Raw genomic sequence first — 20113 nt, forward strand, 5'->3', positions numbered from 1 at the left:
ACCCAATTTCACAGGCGTTTACCTTGATTGAAGTGTTAGATGAAATAAAATAAATGAGTAAATTGCGCACTCACCAGAAGTGTACTCAACAGAAGATTTGCCTGTCTCACCAGGTGTGTACGAGGTCATCAGTACTCATGTAAGGGTCAGGATCCTGTACGCCTGAATACGATAAATCAATGGATAAAAACAAAGTACGCCTGCTGGTCACGTCTCAGGTGTGGTACTCAGATATGAAACACGTTCAAAGGTCCCTTTAAGGTGCAGGGTCTGCGGGTGAGGGCTCTCAATAAAGAGAGCCCAATAAGGGACACACCATAGCGTGATACCGTAAGGATAGTTTATTCACAAATAGGTGCAAACAGTTAGGTATGAACGTGTGCAAAAACGCATAGGAAAAAGACACTGACCATATAAAATTCAGGATGGCCACCAGCGGTGGCTAGACGTCCAGCTACTGTAGCCCCCCTACAGCCCCTCTTTATTGAGAGCCCTCACCTGCAGAACCTGCACCTTAAAGGGACCTTTGAATGTGTTTCACATCTGAGTACCACACCTGAGACGTGACCAGCAGGCGTACTTTGTTTTTATCCATTGATTTATCGTATATCCAGTCTGTTACTCAATTTCCAGCGCTGCATTTACTTTGTTTTATATGTAACAAATAGAGCACATGAAGTTTTACTCCATAAAAGAGCAATTGTACATATGATGAATTGTCTATCTTGTTTGGCACACAATATCAACAGTGTATTTAAGCTCCACATATAGGGTAAATGCTTTAAGGTGGAAGAGGTGGCAGTTCCCAGTGACAGTGTATAGGAAGACCATTAAAGCAGTTGAAAAACTTGGCCCCCAATATTGGGGCCATAGAGCTCACATAGGAGGAGAATGAATGCAATTTGTTGGGAGAGCCCCTTGTACATACAATAGGAGGTGGGCAGAGGGTTAGGGATTTGCATTAAGAATGCTGAGACTAGTGATGAGCTCCACATATCTGTGTTCAGTTTGGAGCAAGTTTTGCAATGATTACCAAAGTCGAGCTGTCTAAAGTTAAAGATTTTCTTTGGCGGGAAGCAGCAATAGTGATTTTTCTAATGCTTAAAGAGAAACATTAAAGGGCAAAATCCCTCTAAATAACAAGCCTAGGGAATACCCTTAAGGTATATGTAAACCCTCACCTTGTAAAACAACCCACAGTTTAAAATAGAAATGAAAGGTAAAACATTTTATAAAAAAAAAATTAATACCTTTTTTCCCCTTTTTTATTAGTGAACACTTACTCTCTGTTCTCAGCTGCATAGAGAGGTGGAGAAACAGTAGTTCTCTGGTCTTCCTGATGAATGGCTGTGTGGGGGGGGGAGTGCCAGGACAAGTCTGATCATTGGAGGAGAACGGTTCTTAGCACAGCTAGAAACTGGCATTGCTGTGCTATCATGCCTAGTTTGATCAATTTTTGGTAGGGCAGCAGAGGTACTAGCAGGAACACCAGGGATTTCACAAAGAGGAAGCAATACAAAGACAACAGGATTATTTTCCATACAAGTACATGGTACAGAATTTGTATATCAGGAATATGAAATTTTGGGTTTATATCTTCTTTAATCTGCTTGTGAAGTGCCACATCTGTATGATTTATACAGCCTACTATAGCAAAACTGACAAAAGTTTGTTTACATTGTTGTCAAATTTGATGGCTCACAGATGCTATATTCTGTTTGTAACAAAAGCAGCCGGGGATTTCCTTCACCCATAGCAGACCCTTATAGATAATCTTATCTAGATAAGGGTCTGATATAGATGTTAATGGGGGAACCACCATACAAACCAAATGGAGTTTCTCTCCATAATGAACACCAGGTCCTTCAGGTCTGGTATGAATTTTAAGGGGTTCCAATGAAAATGGTATGAGGCTTCTAATGTGAAGCTCAATGAAAAAATAAAAAAAAAATGCATGCGGTCTCCCCAGAAAAATCACACCAGAACCCCTCCTGAACCCTATCAGGCCATGTGCCCTCAACATTGGAGATACCCATGGGGGAAGGGGGGGGGGTGCTTCCCAGAATGTAAATTTGCCATAGAATTTCTGAAAGTAAAGAAATTTCCAACTGCTGACACACCTCTGTTATTCCTGTTGCTTCCTTCAGCCAGATGACAGCTTTGGTCCCCGTCACTAAACTGCAAACAAAGGGGTAGGGTGTCCACAGTGACATCAATGACCAAATATAGATATGACCATATTTGGTCAATGATGTCATGGGGATCTCTGTACTATGTTCCCCTTACTCATTCACATAGAAGCATTATATGGTTGCTCTCTTATTGTTAAAGGGAGCTTCCAGATTTTGATAAGTTTTGTTTATAATCACAGGTATATTTTAAGTAATGTCAAGAGAAAACACAAGAGATCGCACTCTCCTCGTGCATTACCGTGCTTCAAATTTATTAAAAAATAGGTGACAAATGAATACTCACAAGCAGGCCATAAAAACAGACATTGAGCCAAATCTTTCAGTTCCAGATACTGGGGTCCTGTCCCAACTACTGCCCGGTTGGTACTAGTTGATGCGTTTCAGGAGAAGCACTCTCTTCCTCAGAGCTAAGACAACCGGAGGTACCAATACCCCATATATAGGGGAAATCACTACACCCCCTCCATATGGAAATGACAAGGGTGAGGCCCACCAGGGGTTGCCCAACCTCTGTGCCCCTCAGCTGTTGGAGTGACTAGACAGAAACTGTAGATCACACATTAATAAAGGCAAATCAACATTTGGCATTCTGCAAACAGAATTCAATCTCGTTTCCATTTGCATAGATACATGAAAAGATAAAACTTTGCTGCAAAAGGAAAAAATAAAAAATAAATGTAAATATATAAAAATGTCTTAAATAGTGATGGGGGCAATTTACTGGTGTATAAAAATGTGCTGGATGAACTGGAGAGACGTTTGCCACCTCAAGACACATGGCATGGCAAATGGAGTGCAAGCCAAATACCCACCAGCCAGCGCACAGGAAATCCGCCATCGCTAGTACGCATGCATGTCCCTCAAGTCTGTATATAAATAGCACATTGGATAGTGTTTAATTATTGAGAAAGATATGAGCCTGGTGGTACCCTGACCACTGACTAATAAAGTGAAACAGATTTCTATTTTTTTTAATGAAAATGTTATCTAAACTTTTAGACTATATTCATTTTAGTATTCATTTTTAGAAAACAATACCAGACAGCTGCCATAAGAAATATGAAAATATAATATAAAAATGGAATAGCTTTGAGGTGACAACACATTTTATCAATATTGTTTATTAATGTTGCACACTGAGACATCACTGGGAACAGATTTGATTTCTAACTATTAAAACTTGGTTTCCCTAAGGAAGCACAAACTAGTTATTGAGCAATATATTTGTAAAAATGGAAATGGGTAAGAAGAATACCATGGTGTGTTTGCATAATTATAATGGTTGAAATGCCAATACAGGATGCACTAATTCCTCAAATAAATAATTCATAAAGTACACAAATACCACTTATACACATCAATAGCAAACTATAATAGTTTGGATACATTTATTTTAAGTTTTTATTTGCATGTCATATATTTTTAAACTGATCTTTCTAAAATCTTTGTCCTAGAACTAAACTTTTGCTTGTTGTACCCGGATTTCTATTGAAGCATAGATACCCTGGTGAAATTTAGCTGCATCAGTCTCGGTTAACTTGAGTAAAGCATAATGGGATGTATTTATAAAGCAGTGAAAAGGATATTCACCAAACATTCAGTGTAGGTGATTCTTCTTGGTGCATGTATTTCGGATTACAGTTATTCAGACTTTCTCTCTATTGAAACCTCGCAGGAGCTCCATCTAAACAGAATAGAGATGAGGCAATGTGAAGCAATGTGGTAAACCAGTGCTTGGAAGATCTGCAAGGACTAGTTGAGAGTCTTATAAGACTCTGAAAAGGTCCAAGTATCACGTCCACCTGGGTGTGATGCTCCCTATCCCAGTCCAGGGTGTAAGGAAAGGTGTAGATTAATCAAATAATGCCAAACGCAACAGCGCTCAAATCTTTGTGCTCCACAATTTCACACGGTGTCTGTCACTTGATATGGCGCAGCCCTCCACAGATTGGGGAACCTAGGAACTATCAACACAAGAGTGCGCTCTATCCTTGTGCATTACCGTGATAACAGATTTATTGAAAGATAGATCACAAATGGATACTCACAAGCAAACCTTAAAAACAGGCATAGAGCTAGATCTTTCAGTCCCAGACAATGGGTTCCTGACCGAAAAACGGTTGGAATAACTGACGCATTTCGGGAGATGAACTCCCTTCCTCAGAGCTGAACCAACCAAAGGTGCCAATACCCCATATATAGAGGAAATCACATGTGTTGGGACAGGACCCCATTCTCTGGGACTGAAAGATCTGGATCTGGATCTGTGATGCTCCATAGTATTAGAGCCACAGGTTCCTCTGCATGTAGACTGAAAAGTGACCCAAATTGGAGATGAGGAAATTAATAGCCTCTAGCCTGTCCACCAGAAGGGATAAATCATCCATTGTAAGTAATAAATCCAGGATTCTTAGACATATTCTTAAGCCAAGCACCCAAGGTCAGGTAGATAGACATGGCTGCAAAGATGGGTTGCAGAGCATGGCCAACAAGGAAGAAGAATGCTTTGGAAGATTCAACAAGGTTTTGCTGGTACCACATCCTTTAATGTGAGACACTGAAATATTGACCAATCCCTAACATAGAAAAACTAATAGGAATTTAAAAGGTAACACACCATATATATAAAAAAGTTTACATTTTTATTGTACAAGATATAAAAAATAATTGTAGTACAGACAGACATTGCAGTAATGTTAAAAACAAATACAATCATATGTTACGCCAGCAGTTGGCAATGTTTTGCAGGACAAGTCTGCTTCTTTAGGGAGATCTAGCCACCAGTGGGATACACATCATTGGAGGTACCTTATTGGAACCTAGTGTTGTGGTGGTTTATGTAAGGATATTTTTATCTATAAAGGGCGTGTCCCTTTCCCTTAGATGAAATATTACAGTGCCTCCAGCCGTTAAAATACGGCAAATATTTAGTAAACCAATAATTTGGACACCTTGATAATTTGATCACCACTTATTATTATACCTTGAATTCTTTTAGCCAATATGATTTCGTACCATACACACAAAATTTGCCTTATAATAGATAAATATAAAAATTTATTTATGTACAAAAATTATATATATATTAACACAAAACGCAAAAGACTGGTGATAAATGAATATTGGTACACACAATCAAAAATATATCCTACCAATGTAAGACACACTAATAAGGTCTCTAACTAATTACATCAATCACAAATTTTAAATGATATGATATTTATTAAATTTATTAATAATTAATAATTTCGAATATCTCAAAGGTTATATTCTTACAAGCCGTGGCCATAGGATTGCAAGAAGCAAGCCCTTGATATATGATACTCTGGTTATTAATATTCAATAAATTATGAAATATGAAAAAATTTATAATATGGCAATAAACAATTTTTAACAGTAACACAGTATCTTTCTACATATATCTAACTACCCAATATTGTTATGATACACTAAGGTAATTTTATGATTCCACACAACAGAGAAAATAATTAATACAAAAATCAAATAAATATCTCACCACACCCGGAATTCAGACTAGGCAACTCTCCCGTGGATTTAGCTGGCAGTGGAACGCCTTTAGACTGATATATATGGCAAGTGATAGATTCAGTAGGGGAGAATGTAGGAAGTTATAAGATTAGAGGTTTAAAGTTTTAGGAAGTTTGAAAAGATGGAAGAGTAGTTATTCAGCAGAGATCTTCTTCAGATGTCAGGTCTTTCCATGAGGTTTTTATGAGGGATCCTCTTTTTTCTTAAAGCACATGGGCTTTTATATCCACTAGTCCATTGTTCTAAGATACCTTCCCACCAGGCTTCCTGATTGGCTAGTTGAGAAATGTGTGTACATAAGCTATTTCTCACCTGCCCGCCAGGTGGCGGTCATGTATCACAGAACAATGTGAGTATTTGAGATGACTCATACCTTGGGTGGAATCTTCAGGTAATTTCAGGAATTAAATATACGGCTCTTTCCAGATATAGCAGTGATCATACCTATATTATTCTAAATAGGGACCATGGAATATAGGTGTATATTCAGTTATTCCTCCTTGAAGTACCATCCTGTTTGTTTCCTGATAAGACATGTAACTAATGCTAGTCTATAATACATCTTACTTCCCATCATCTCAATACTCAAGTTAGTGATATATAGTTCCCATTGCTGAGTATTTAGTGGTGTTTAAAATCTATAACATCTTATTTATAACATGTTTTTGTAGTATATTTTTGTAATCATATACAGTGAACTTTTAGACTTAAATGTCCTGAATTTCACCTCTTTGTTTCAGAATCAACATTTTCTCTGTGTAGGAAAAAAAAACTCTCTGTTTGCATGGCCCTTGTATTGGACTCATGGTAAACAATTGTTAATGCTTTCACCCTTGGTGAACAATAGTATATGGTAATAGTTTCAGAGGTCTGTTGGTTCATCACACTCTACAGGTTTTGGTTAAGCTTTCAACCAGTTGAGTTCCCGTCTCATTATTGTTAAAATGTTTACAAGTCAAAGTCCTATGTGTTTGACTTTCTGTATGTGCATTCTTCTCAACCTCCACATACAAATAGTCCTTGTTGACAGTTCAAACAGTCTTATTGTCTTGGAAAAGTTTTACTCCCCCCATTCTCTTCATTTCTTTAACTAGAATTCTTGATGGTTCAACCAAGACAAAATTAACTCTTAGCATCCGGCTATGCTGAGCTGTTTGCCATATAATATTATGTCTTGATAAAAGTCATATTTTTGAGACATGATTCAAAAGTCCACAACAAATCCCCCTTTGTTTTTGGGGTATAGGCACGCGTAGAGGGGTGTCTGTATCGAAAAACATGAGTGGGACTTTTGGTTAGAGTGATCGTTCGTCTTCTCCGGTGAAGGGAATGAAATAATAAAAAAAAAAAATTTTTTTTTTTTTTTTATAATAAAATGGCAGCGGTAATGCTGGTTGGTCCTCAACTTGACTCGGCGTCTTTAGATGGACACTTCTGATGACGATCCTGGTCTTGTGATGAGGCCGGCCTGGCCTGGCACATCCACCTTGGGGTCCATGGGTCCTCCGCACGACAGGTCTCTTAGACGGTCTCCTAGGCGGGTCTTTTCCTCTGGACTGGCCCTTGGTGGCCTGGGACATCAGGTTATCGTCTCCGGATCGATCTCTGGCATCTGGTCTTTCCCACAGGACATTATAGCTTCCTTCTAGGGTCTGGTCATTGACGCCTCCGATCGCCGGTCTGGTCACAGTCTGGGCCTGCCTTTCTAAATTATCAAAATGAACAGTTTAAGTATGGGATATACATAAAATTATATTACTGGATCCTGTAAGGCAAAAGATGAGTTATATGTTCAAAGGAAATTTAAGAATGATCTCAATATCTCCAGATAGGAATTGGTGGGTTCAGTCTTCCAACAACTGCAATTGAGACTTCGGATGGCAAGCACGTAATTGATTGATGTGCACCCATCTATCACTGATTTCACCATACCGGGTAACCTGCAATTTATATGCGACCGGAGAGATTTTATCAATGATAGAGAACGGACCTTTCCAAGATGGAAGGAATTTCCGTTCCTTGATCTGGTCTCTTGCAAAGTTGTATAGATAGACCTTGTCACCAATCTCATATTCCTTCTTGGAGGTTTTGAGATCATAGTATGTCTTAGCACTAGTTGCAGCTCTTTCCAAATTTCGCTGGGCAAAGGCAAAAGCATATTGCAGATGTTTACGTAAATCCTCTATGTACTGGTGTGTGGTAGTAGCATTGATCAAATTTTGATCTGTAGTGCGATACAATAAGTGCTGGGGCAGTACCATCCGTCTACCTGTCATCAGTTCAAAAGATGACATTTTTGTAACTGTATTCGGAGTAGCCCTCAACGCCATCAGGACCAGCGGGAGTTTGACATCCCAATCTTTGCCTGTTTCCTTAACAAATTTCTTAAGGACGTTAACGATGGTCTGATTGTATTGTTCTACACCACCACTAGAGGCTGGCCGATAGGCGATATGCAATTTCCTTTTAACCCCCAAAATTTTCCACAATTTGGCCATCACTTCGCTAGTGAAGTGCGATCCTCTATCAGACTCTATCCTCTGAGGTAAACCAAAACGTGAAAATACATGATTTATTAGCAATGCAGCACATGTCTCGGAGCTGTTATTTGGTGCTGGTATACATTCGACATACTTGGTGAATAAACATGTAACTGTTAACATATACCGATTTCCTCGTGAAGATTTTGTTACTGGCCCAATAAAATCCATCTGAAGGTCTGACCAAGGCATACATATCCCCCTCTTCTGGAGAGGTGCTCTGTGAGTTGGCTTGGTAGGTTGAAATTGGGGACATATTAGGCAACCTTGGCAGTACTCCTTCACATCACGTAACATATGAGGCCAGTAGGCATAATCCCGCAGGATCTCATACGTGATCTTCTCTCCACGATGACCGGAAGTGGGAGCATCGTGGGCATGCTGTAGCATCAAACCTCTAAATTTAAGTGGGACGACCCATTGTTGTACGCCACCCTTTGAGGTTCGTATCAACAATCCCTGGTATAAAGAGAATTGGGATTTGGATTTCATTAAGATACGTAAATCCTCCTTCCCACTACATACTTCCTTATTTATGGGATTTTGGTTGGGATCTTCTATATGACTATAAAACAAGCCAATTATTGGGTCTTCTTTTTGGGCAGTAATTAAATCCTCACTAGGAGAATCGTGACTCCACTGTATTGCATTCGGATCACCAGCTGTTCTGGCCTGTTGCCTGGTGACAGCTTCAACCTGTACGGTACCTAAAAATTGGTCAATGTCTAACAGTTCACCGGTGATTGCCCCTTCCTTGGCTAGAGAATCGGCCAGATCGTTCCCTTCTTTCTCGGCACCTAGAACCTTGGAGTGGCCTTTGGTATTCTTGAAGTGCAGGGTGAGATCATTGGACCTTACCAGTTCATCGATGTGACAAAAGAGCTTACCATGTTTCACGGGTTTGTGATTACTCTTGTTCATGTTGTTTCGCTTCCACCTAGGGAAATACTCCACAAAACTATTCCTGACATAATTGGAATCGGTTATGATGGCACACTCTCTGATGTTGAACTCTATAGCCATCTCCACTGCTCTAAGAATTGCAGTAAGTTCAGCAACCTGACTGCTTTTTGGTCCAAGTTTGTATCCCACAGAAATTGGGGTGACACCTTGGGTCCAAACGATTCCAATACCTGCCACTAGTTGGAGCTGTTCCCCATCCTTGTGATGAAAAGCACAACCATCCACATATACACACGGCAGCTGTTTACAGTATTCTTCATCATAAACCTTGTAGGGAGAGAACAGTTGTTCTTCCAGAAAGTCAGTGTCCGGGGCCTCCATAGCAGGCGTAGTTGCGGAACAATCATGGAGCTCGGCTAGGCCCTGGGCTACTGGACTTTCCTTGTTCTGTTTGTACCGAATTTCAAGAGGCCACCCTTGCAAAGACAAAGTCCAAGCAGTGATGCGGCTATTAGACACATTTCCTCCCTTGATACGTTCACTCTTTAAATACTGTAAAGGCTGGTGTGCCGTTTCAACAATGATTCTCTCTCCCTGAATGTAACTGCGGAAATTCTGTAATGCCCACACGGTGGACAATAGAGCTTTTTCACAGTCACTGAACTTTACTTCAACCGGGGACAAAGTTTTACTGGCATAGGCAATCACCTTACTGACATCATCACGTTTCTGGTAAAGAACAGAACTCATACTTACCTGCGTAAACCCTGTCTCTAGATAGAAATTTTTACCCCCTTCGGGATATCCGAGACACGGGGCTTGTGTGAGACGTTCCTTTAATTCCTTCATGGCGTCCTCCTGTTTCTTACCCCACGACCATTCGACATCCTTCTTCAGTAGGTGAAGCAGTGGCTTGCTTATCTCGGCGTAATTATCAATAAACTTACGCGAGTAGTTTACCATACCTAGGAATGATCTCAATTCTTTAAGGTTAGTAGGGACTTTACAGTTCAGAACCGCCTCAACTTTCTTCTTTTGTGGGTTCAAACCTTCAGCAGTAACTTCATGGCCTAGGAAGTTTACCTTCGTGCGACACCACTGGGCTTTTTGTAAGGACAGTTTTACTCCTGCTGCTTTTAATTGGCCCAGGACATGCCGAAGTTCTGTAATGTGTTTGGCCATATTAGTACTTTTGATCAGGATATCGTCCACATATGCCAACGTCCCCCTTTCGAAGGCGTCTGGCATGGCCTTGTGCATGAACACAGCAAATTCATGTCCGGAATTTATGAATCCGAAAGGCATTCTCACCCAACAATATTGTCGATTCCCAAAACTGAAAGCCAGTTTGTATTGGTCTTCCTCACTCACCTTTATGGTCCAATACCCCTGTGCACAATCCAAGGCTGTGAAAACTTGGGATCCTTGGAGCTGGGCGAGACATTGGTCTATGTATGGGACAGGCCATCCTGACATGTACACACGCTTGTTTAGCTGACGGAGATCAGCGCACAAACGCCATTGTCCATTGGGTTTTAAAATACCCAGGATCGGGTGGTTGTAGGAGCTGTGGATGGGCCGAATTATACCCCTTTCATGTAACTTCCTGATAATCTCAGCTAGAGATTCATAGGAAGCTAATGGTAACCTATACTGTCTTACGAATACTGGTGGGGCATCTGGATCTGTTTGGATCCTAGCGATGTGTAGGTCAGTAGTCCCACAATCGTAAGAATCCTTGGCAAAGATCTCTTGGAATTCAAGGAGAAGCTCTCGGAGCAATTGTCGGTCGAGATCACTGGCACATGCATCGGCGAGGGCCACCATCTCTTCCACCAACTCCTTGAATCCAGGAAAGCTTTCCGGCTGACCTATCTCATATGCCTCTTCAAGTTTCGTGGTGAGGTCATTGGGTATGTGATGTGTGTGTGTGTTCTCCTGCCATCCAGGTTCTTTGGGGTACTCTTGTTCTTTGATTGGGTGATCAAAGACAATTGATGTCTCTTCGATTCGACAGGTGCCATCTTTAGAATCGAATGGATAAATGGACTCTATGGTGAAAATGCCCTCTGGAAATGAATGGAATGTTTGTTCAATTAATTGTTCCTCCGACAAATATTCATCGGGGAGGAGTCCAATCACCTGGTTAGTGACCCCAAAGGTATAATATTCAGTCTCTACCGCTAGACCAATAAGGGTCTCTTTGGGTAAGACGATGTCCTGATTGGACAGATTATGTATGTAAATGTACATCGGGGATTGATGTGTGTTGACTAGGGGCGTGTGTGTAATGTTCAGTCCCTCCCCCTGCATTTTATGGGAGAGGCATACTAATGCATCTGACCCCTTCAGTCTATGTCCCTTTTTAACTTGGATGGGGAGTATGAAATTATTTATGCCCTTAGGAATTGTAATCTTTTGGGCTACCTGGACTTCAACAGCATAAGGCATCTGTTGCTGGGATTTTAAAGCTAAGTCCAGATTTTGGTATTTTTCGGGGTCCCCCTTTAGTCGACTCCATAAACAGTCATTAATTAGGTCGACTTGCATTGCAAAGCGATGTAATACATCGTTGCCAAAATAAATTTTAGTCTGGGGATTATCCAAGACTAGGAACACATGGGTGGTTGTTTTGTTTCCTACAGTGACGTTTAAGAGACACCTAGCCATTGAATTGTGATCATCAGAGTCATCAAGGGAGTCTGAAATCCAATGACGCTGAGGTGTGGAGAAACGGATCATTTCCATTTCGGTCAGGTGTTTTATCAACCCATGGCTTACAAAGCTGTGTTCCTGTCTCAAATCTAGTTTGGCATATTTTGACCTATTAAGACCATTTATCCGGATGGGGATAAACAAGTCGCTGTTAACCCTTTCAATACCTGTCAAGAATTGGGTATGATCTCCCCCTTTTCTTGGTTTATCCTCCTGATGAAAAGATATCGTAAGGATGTCATCTTGGAGGGAGATATCTTTTATTTTCTCTTGGGGAATTCTAAAAATGTGTTCCTCATCTCTTCTGATAGGGTTATGGTCATCAGGTTTGATAACCGTTACATCAGGAAGTTGGCTGTTCCTGAAATGGATTTCTAATGATCCAGGCCTTTCTTCCACCAGGTGGCAGTGTTGTCGGGAATGGGGAGTTTTAAGTTTCCCATATTTAATTGGGGTATTTACCTGTGACCACAGTACGTGGTTCACACAGTCAACTATCGTGTTCAGCCTTTTTAGGAAGTCCATCCCAATTATCATGTGGTGCTGGGATATGCTAGCAATGATGATGGGGTGTCTCAGTTCCTTATTACCCAGTTTCAATTTAAGCCAGGCGGTACCCATGACTTGTAACGGGTCTCCACCTACACCAATCAATGAGCTGTCAAAACTTTTAAGTCTCGGCTTGGTGGGCATGACATTCGCCACTTTGTCAAAATGTTCCTGTGACATGATGGTTGCTTGGGATCCAGTGTCTATTAAGCCGACAATCGAAAGATCACTGGCATCCTGCACCTGCACCGTGGCATAATATCTCCCATCAGATTCAGTCAGCTCACACATGAAATTAGTGTGGTTGAAGATCTGTGGGCCCTTCAATAACCTATGACTGGCTCTTATCTCACCGCATGTGGTGGACACATTATCCTTATCCTCCCTGGTGGGATTCTTGGACTGTCTCAAGACAGAAGCACAACTAGAAGTTGGCGCTCCGTCTGGCTTGTCAATCCCGACGACTTCCGATGCCGCGACTATATTAGGGGCAATAGATGGACACTGAAAAACAGGAGAATCGTTAATAACCAACAAATGGTCCCCCTTTGCCTGAGAACTAGCTTCTCCATTAGTAGGCGTGTCAGGGACGGGGCACACATCTCCTGTCATTTGACTCAGTGTCCTCCCCTGTTGGTTTAAGGCTTGGTTGCCTGTTAATTCTGTGACCCTTGGTTGGTCACAGGAGCTGCTCCTAAAAAAGGATTGGATGGAAATTGAGTGACAAGCCTGTCCATTTGTTCAGCCATTTTGCTGACCTGTGCCTCTATTTGTCCAATACGCTCAGAGGAGTCATTCTGTTGATTCTCCCTCTTCCTATACTTACGCTTGTATTTTGGACGGGACTGGTAATGAGACTCAGAGTCAGAACTACTGCTCTGGTCCCGACGCCATTGTTCTCTCTGAGGTTTTGGGGTCTCCCTGTTATTAAAGGGAGCCTGGGGTACTGTATCCCCCCTTTGAGCTTGAGGGTGTTCTTGGCGTGGAGGAAATCTTTGGAAGTTGGAGTTCTTATTAAAATGGGGATTCTTATTGTAATTATGGTTCCTGTTGAAATTGGGGTTCCCATAAAAATTCCCATGTTGGTTTTGGCGAGGATAATAGAACCTCTGAGGATACCATTGACTCCTTTGATTCTCATCACTGTACTGACCCTTACCATACTTTTTATTCTTCTCACTTCCACTACCGTAGTTCCCTGGCTTTTGTCTATCCTTTCTCACCCACTGGTTTTGGGGTGCAAAGTTTTGGACCTCCTTCACTTGCTGGGTTTGAGGTACAAATCTAGGGGAACCATTGGTTTTACCCCCACGGACTACTTCCGCATATGATTTCTTCTCTGCCTGCAAATTTGGATTTGGAGGGGAGACGGTAGTGGCTGCTACTATCTTGGGGCTATTTTTAGGTTCTCTTTTTATCCCGCCCTCACTGGACTGTTGGATCGAGAATAAATAGTCACTCTCTCTCACCAACCAATCAAGAGAGCATCCCTTTCTGTAATCCTTTGCAAGTCCCAATTTTATGTAAGCAGGTAATGCTTCATAGAATAGGGTCTTGAATTCTGGCTGGTTAGGATTGGGATCCTTTTCAGCCAGGAAATAGGCATTTCTGAGGACAGCCAGAAATTCTGCAGGGCTTTGGTGAGGACCACACTTTAAATTGTAGGCCGCAGCCTTGGCAGAGGTTACAGTTTTATAAGGCCCAAATTCCATGTGGCACTTATGTTTAACCTCTCTCCAGGACTGACTGGAATAGGCCCTCAAGGTCTCAAAGAATTGCCGGTATTTCTCTTCAAACACCCATGGCAGCAATTCTATTTTGGTGTGGTCATCTCTAATGCCCAGAATCTCTAACGTCTGTTCATATGTTTTCATGTGTTCGGTGATCTCAAGGGACCCTTTCTTAGAAAACATAGGAACAGTGTCCTTCAGGAACTTAATGACCTTTGGGGTGTCATATCTCCTGAATGACCCCTGGGATTTCCCTTCCTGCCTATATGAAACCTCATACTTTTCTTCTGAGCGCTCTGGAGTATATCTTGAAAGCCTAGGAGGTGACCTATATTCTGACCCTGACTCACTATCAGATACTTCGCTGTGATGCGGGTATCTCCGCTCATCAGCCTCTGGCTTGACTGGGTTGGTCCGTCTTTGGACCCCAGAATTTATTTGGGCCGTCAATCTTATAATCTGCTCCTCCAGAGTTTTCTGCTCAGATTTTATCAAGGTAAGTTCTGACTGGTCATGCTTATCCCCTGGGTGAACTTTAATTTTGACAGGAGATAACCTCTCTGATCTGAAGTACTTCACCTCATCTTTTAAGTCCTGATACTTCTTTTGAAGTTGTTTTAATTCCTGAAAGTTTCTTTCATATAGGTCCTGAGCACTTCGAAAGTCTCCGACCAATCTATCATAATGTTTCTCGGATTCGTCTAAACGAACACCGGCATGACCAAGCTTCCCTTTCAAAGACTCAATGTCCTGATTTTTGCTTTCTAACAAGAGGCGGGCCTCTGACAACTCTTCCCTTAGAGTCATGGTCTGCTGGGCAGCTCCAGCGGTCATGAACCATAACATGGGCCAAGCTTCTAGGAGAAGTCTGTCACGGCTTCTATCACTTTCTGCTCCAGCAAATGCTATTAAAAACCCAACAACCTGGCCCTTTTGGTTGAACAGGTCCTCAAAGGTACTCATGGCCTGCTCTTTCTCTTCATCCACAAATTCATTATTGCTATCCCCCAAATTTAATCTCTTGCGGAGATAATCTATTACTTCACATTCAACATACTTCTGCCAAGCACCGGCAGCTTTCCGAGCTGGCTTCATAGCTTCTTGCTCAATGCCTTGAGCCGCCATATTTTCCTCGTTATGCTTGGAAGAGGTGGATCCGTGATTACTGGATGCCATTTTGATATAAAATATATGTTTGACAAAGTGTACAAATATACAATCACCAGTGCGTTTTGTGTTATGGTACGATTTCTATGGATCTCAGCAGTGCCTCCAAATTTATGTTGTGGTGGTTTATGTAAGGATATTTTTATCTATAAAGGGCGTGTCCCTTTCCCTTAGATGAAATATTACAGTGCCTCCAGCCGTTAAAATACGGCAAATATTTAGTAAACCAATAATTTGGACACCTTGATAATTTGATCACCACTTATTATTATACCTTGAATTCTTTTAGCCAATATGATTTCGTACCATACACACAAAATTTGCCTTATAATAGATAAATATAAAAATTTATTTATGTACAAAAATTATATATATATTAACACAAAACGCAAAAGACTGGTGATAAATGAATATTGGTACACACAATCAAAAATATATCCTACCAATGTAAGACACACTAATAAGGTCTCTAACTAATTACATCAATCACAAATTTTAAATGATATGATATTTATTAAATTTATTAATAATTAATAATTTTGAATATCTCAAAGGTTATATTCTTACAAGCCGTGGCCATAGGATTGCAAGAAGCAAGCCCTTGATATATGATACTCTGGTTATTAATATTCAATAAATTATGAAATATGAAAAAATTTATAATATGGCAATAAACAATTTTTAACAGTAACACAGTATCTTTCTACATATATCTAACTACCCAATATTGTTATGATACACTAAGGTAATTGAGATGACTCATACCTTGGGTGGAATCTTCAGGTAATTTCAGGAATTAAATATACGGCTCTTTCCAGATATAGCAGTGATCATACCTATATTATTCTAAATAGGGACCATGGAATATAGGTGTATATTCAGTTATTCCTCCTTGAAGTACCATCCTGTTTGTTTCCTGATAAGACATGTAACTAATGCTAGTCTATAATACATCTTACTTCCCATCATCTCAATACTCAAGTTAGTGATATATAGTTCCCATTGCTGAGTATTTAGTGGTGTTTAAAATCTATAACATCTTATTTATAACATGTTTTTGTAGTATATTTTTGTAATCATATACAGTGAACTTTTAGACTTAAATGTCCTGAATTTCACCTCTTTGTTTCAGAATCAACATTTTCTCTGTGTAGGAAAAAAAAACTCTCTGTTTGCATGGCCCTTGTATTGGACTCATGGTAAACAATTGTTAATGCTTTCACCCTTGGTGAACAATAGTATATGGTAATAGTTTCAGAGGTCTGTTGGTTCATCACACTCTACAGGTTTTGGTTAAGCTTTCAACCAGTTGAGTTCCCGTCTCATTATTGTTAAAATGTTTACAAGTCAAAGTCCTATGTGTTTGACTTTCTGTATGTGCATTCTTCTCAACCTCCACATACAAATAGTCCTTGTTGACAGTTCAAACAGTCTTATTGTCTTGGAAAAGTTTTACTCCCCCCATTCTCTTCATTTCTTTAACTAGAATTCTTGATGGTTCAACCAAGACAAAATTAACTCTTAGCATCCGGCTATGCTGAGCTGTTTGCCATATAATATTATGTCTTGATAAAAGTCATATTTTTGAGACATGATTCAAAAGTCCACAACACTAGCTAATACCCCAATTACATTTTTGTCCAGGCTTCGGTTTAAACAACATCATGTCATATGGAAACGTGCTGAGGAATGTTAATTTCCAGATTATGGATGTCTAGGTGTTAACGGTGATGTAACCAGCAAGGTACCTTAGGATATTAGGAAATTAAAAATAAACAGCACAGGAGAAGCTGCAAAGCAAGTAGGGGAAACCAGGAAGTTGTGGAAAGACAGGCAGGACAACATAAAAGGGGATTTTCAAGTAAGCTTTTATTTGATTGTCAAATATACAGTAAGAATTGTTTGTATTGCTTCTACAATGCTGATGTTATCAAATGGAAATGTATGCGGCAACTATAGATCTCCTTTAAAATATATATAGGGTGAGTCAAAAATTATCCGCACTCTGGCTTTAGAATTTATTAGCTTTTAGAAGAGACAAATATATTATTTTTCAACATTATCTCCTTGCTTTTCAATACACTTTGTCTATCTGTCAACAGACTTTCGTATTCCCTCATTAACCACTTCCCCTACGGATTTTCCCCCCTTCCTGAACAGGCCGTTTTAGGCTATTCGGCGCAGTGCTATTTCAACTGGTAACTGCACGGACATGCAATGCTCTACCCAAAGAAAATTTATATCCTTTTTTCACACAAATAGAGCTTTCTTTTGGTGGTATTTGATTACCTCTGGGGTTTTTATTTTTTGCTCTATAAACAAAAAAAGACTGAGAATTTAAAAAAAAATAAAAATTATATTTTCTAATTTCTGTTATAAAAAATATCCAATAAACTCAAATTTCATCCTAAATTTAGGTCAAAATATATTTTGCTACATGTCTTTGGTAAAAAAAAATCTCTATAAGTGTATATTAACTGGTTTATGTGAAAGTTATATCGTCTACAAACTATGATATAGATACTGAAATTTACTAAATTTTTTGCTATACAGTGCATGGCACTGGTTTAACTGACAACTCTGCGGACATGTAATGCTGTACATCAATGAAATGTATGTAATTTTTCTTTTGGTGGTATTTGATCAACTGTGGGTTTTTTATTTTTTGTGCTAAAAAGAAAAGTCTGAAAATTGTGAAAAGGCCAAAAAGTATCTTGCTACATATCTTTGTTAAAAAAATCCCAATAACTGTATATTAATTGGTTTGTGTAAAAGTTATAGCATCTACAATATGGTATAGATACTGTAAATTACGCAGATTTTACTTTCTGACTGCCTATCACCTTTCTTGAGGGGCTTAAATGCTAGGGCAATACAAACACCCCCAAATTACCCCTTTTAGGAAAGTAGAGACCATAAGCTATTTGCTGAGAGGCATGTTGAGTCCATGGAAGATTTATTTTTTTTCCACACGTTTTTGGAAAATTAATTTTTTTTTTTACACAAAGTTGTCATTTAAATGGTATATTGCTCACACATTCCATAGGTATATTTATAATTACGCCTCAAAATATATTCTGCTGCTTCTCTTGTGTATGGGGGTACCACATGTGTGAGACTTTTTGGGAGCCTAGCAGCATACAGAAGCCCAGAATCCAATGACCCATTTGAAAGCCTGAAGGTGTAATTTCCTCATTTCACTTCCTCACTACCTATGACAGTTTCAGATGCCCTGAAATTCCAGGATAGCACCCCCCCCCCCCAAGACTCCTTTTTGGGAAGTAGACATCCCAAACTATTTGCTGAGAGGCATGCTGAGTCAATGGAATACTTTATTTTTTACCACAAGTTTTTGGAAAATGACAAAAACATTTTTTTTTGCAGCTGCAGGCATCATCTTGGTATAACCATTCAAAGTCCAGTGATGTACCAGTACATCGCTGGTCCTTGTTGAGCATATGTATCATGGTCTTTTTTATGCAGCCTGTGGACTGAATGAATAAAAGAGAAGAAATCTCTGCTGGATAATATGTGTGGTATACCCACCATTAGAATATACTGCCCTGCTTCCTCCCACTTCTAATGTTGGGCATACATAAAATGTTCTTTTTTTTTGTTCAGCCCATGAACAGATTCATCCATTCACATCAATTGATGTGGATGAAGAAATCTTTGCCAAAAACTTTTAAAAAAATATATGCCGAAGCGTAGGAGCGAACCACCCACTGACCAACCCAGGCACCCATGCTTGGGCATATATGTGCTTTTTTTTTGTACTGCGGATGAGAAATCTCATGCAGAAGCACTGCACACATATTCTGAGAGAAAACCCCATTGCTGTCAGAATAAACAGAGTGGTGCTGCAGCTGAATGGCAATCCTGCAAAGAAAACAATGATGGTTAACAATAAAACAGTAGCAATAGAACAGTAACCTAATAAAACAACATCTTTTGTATTGAAATCTGTGCCCAAAAAATATGAAAAAATGTATATGCTGAAGCATAGGAGCGATCCACCTACTGGCCACCCCAGGCCCCCATAATTGGACATTTATGTTCTTTTTTTTAACTGTGGATGAAAAAACTCATCCATCAGCGCGTCATACACTGATGTATATTCTGAGAGCACACCCTGTTGCTGTCAGAATAAACAGATCGGTGATGCAGCTGAATGGTGTTACTGCAAAGAAAACAAGAACGGTTAACAATAAAACACTATTTTTTTAAAAAGGTTCAGTACTTCACATTCATACATATACAACCAAAAATTTAACTACAAGCAAAAATTATTTTGGTGTTTAACCGTAGTATCATAAACCAAGGTATACACAAGTCCATAAAAAGTCCCACACCAATTTGTGTAACGAGCTGCGGTGGCATAATACAGCTGAATGTATTAGTGCCGAGAATTGGACACCAACTAATGGAATTGTGGAAATACATGGGGAGTATGTGGAGAAGAGATCCACTGAGATTCTGATCCTTGCTAACACAACGCGCAATAGACCTTCTTTTATGGTCATGGATGGTCAGTGAGTGTAATATAGTAAAACATGGTGGTGGAGCACAAAGATTTGCAATCTATTGAGCGCTTGAAGATTTCTTACAACTTTTTGGCACACACATTGGTGTGGGACTTTTTATGGACTTATGTATATCTTGGTTTATGATACTACGGTTAAACACCAAATCATTTTTGTTTGTAGTTAACTTTTTACATACAGTATGTATGAATATGAAGCGCCAAATCTTTTTAAAAAAATAGTAT

This window comes from Staurois parvus, unplaced genomic scaffold, assembly GCF_062004578.1.
Source record: "Staurois parvus isolate SC_StPar_1 unplaced genomic scaffold, SC_StPar_1.0 ptg000011l, whole genome shotgun sequence".
Classification (NCBI taxonomy): domain Eukaryota; kingdom Metazoa; phylum Chordata; class Amphibia; order Anura; family Ranidae; genus Staurois; species Staurois parvus.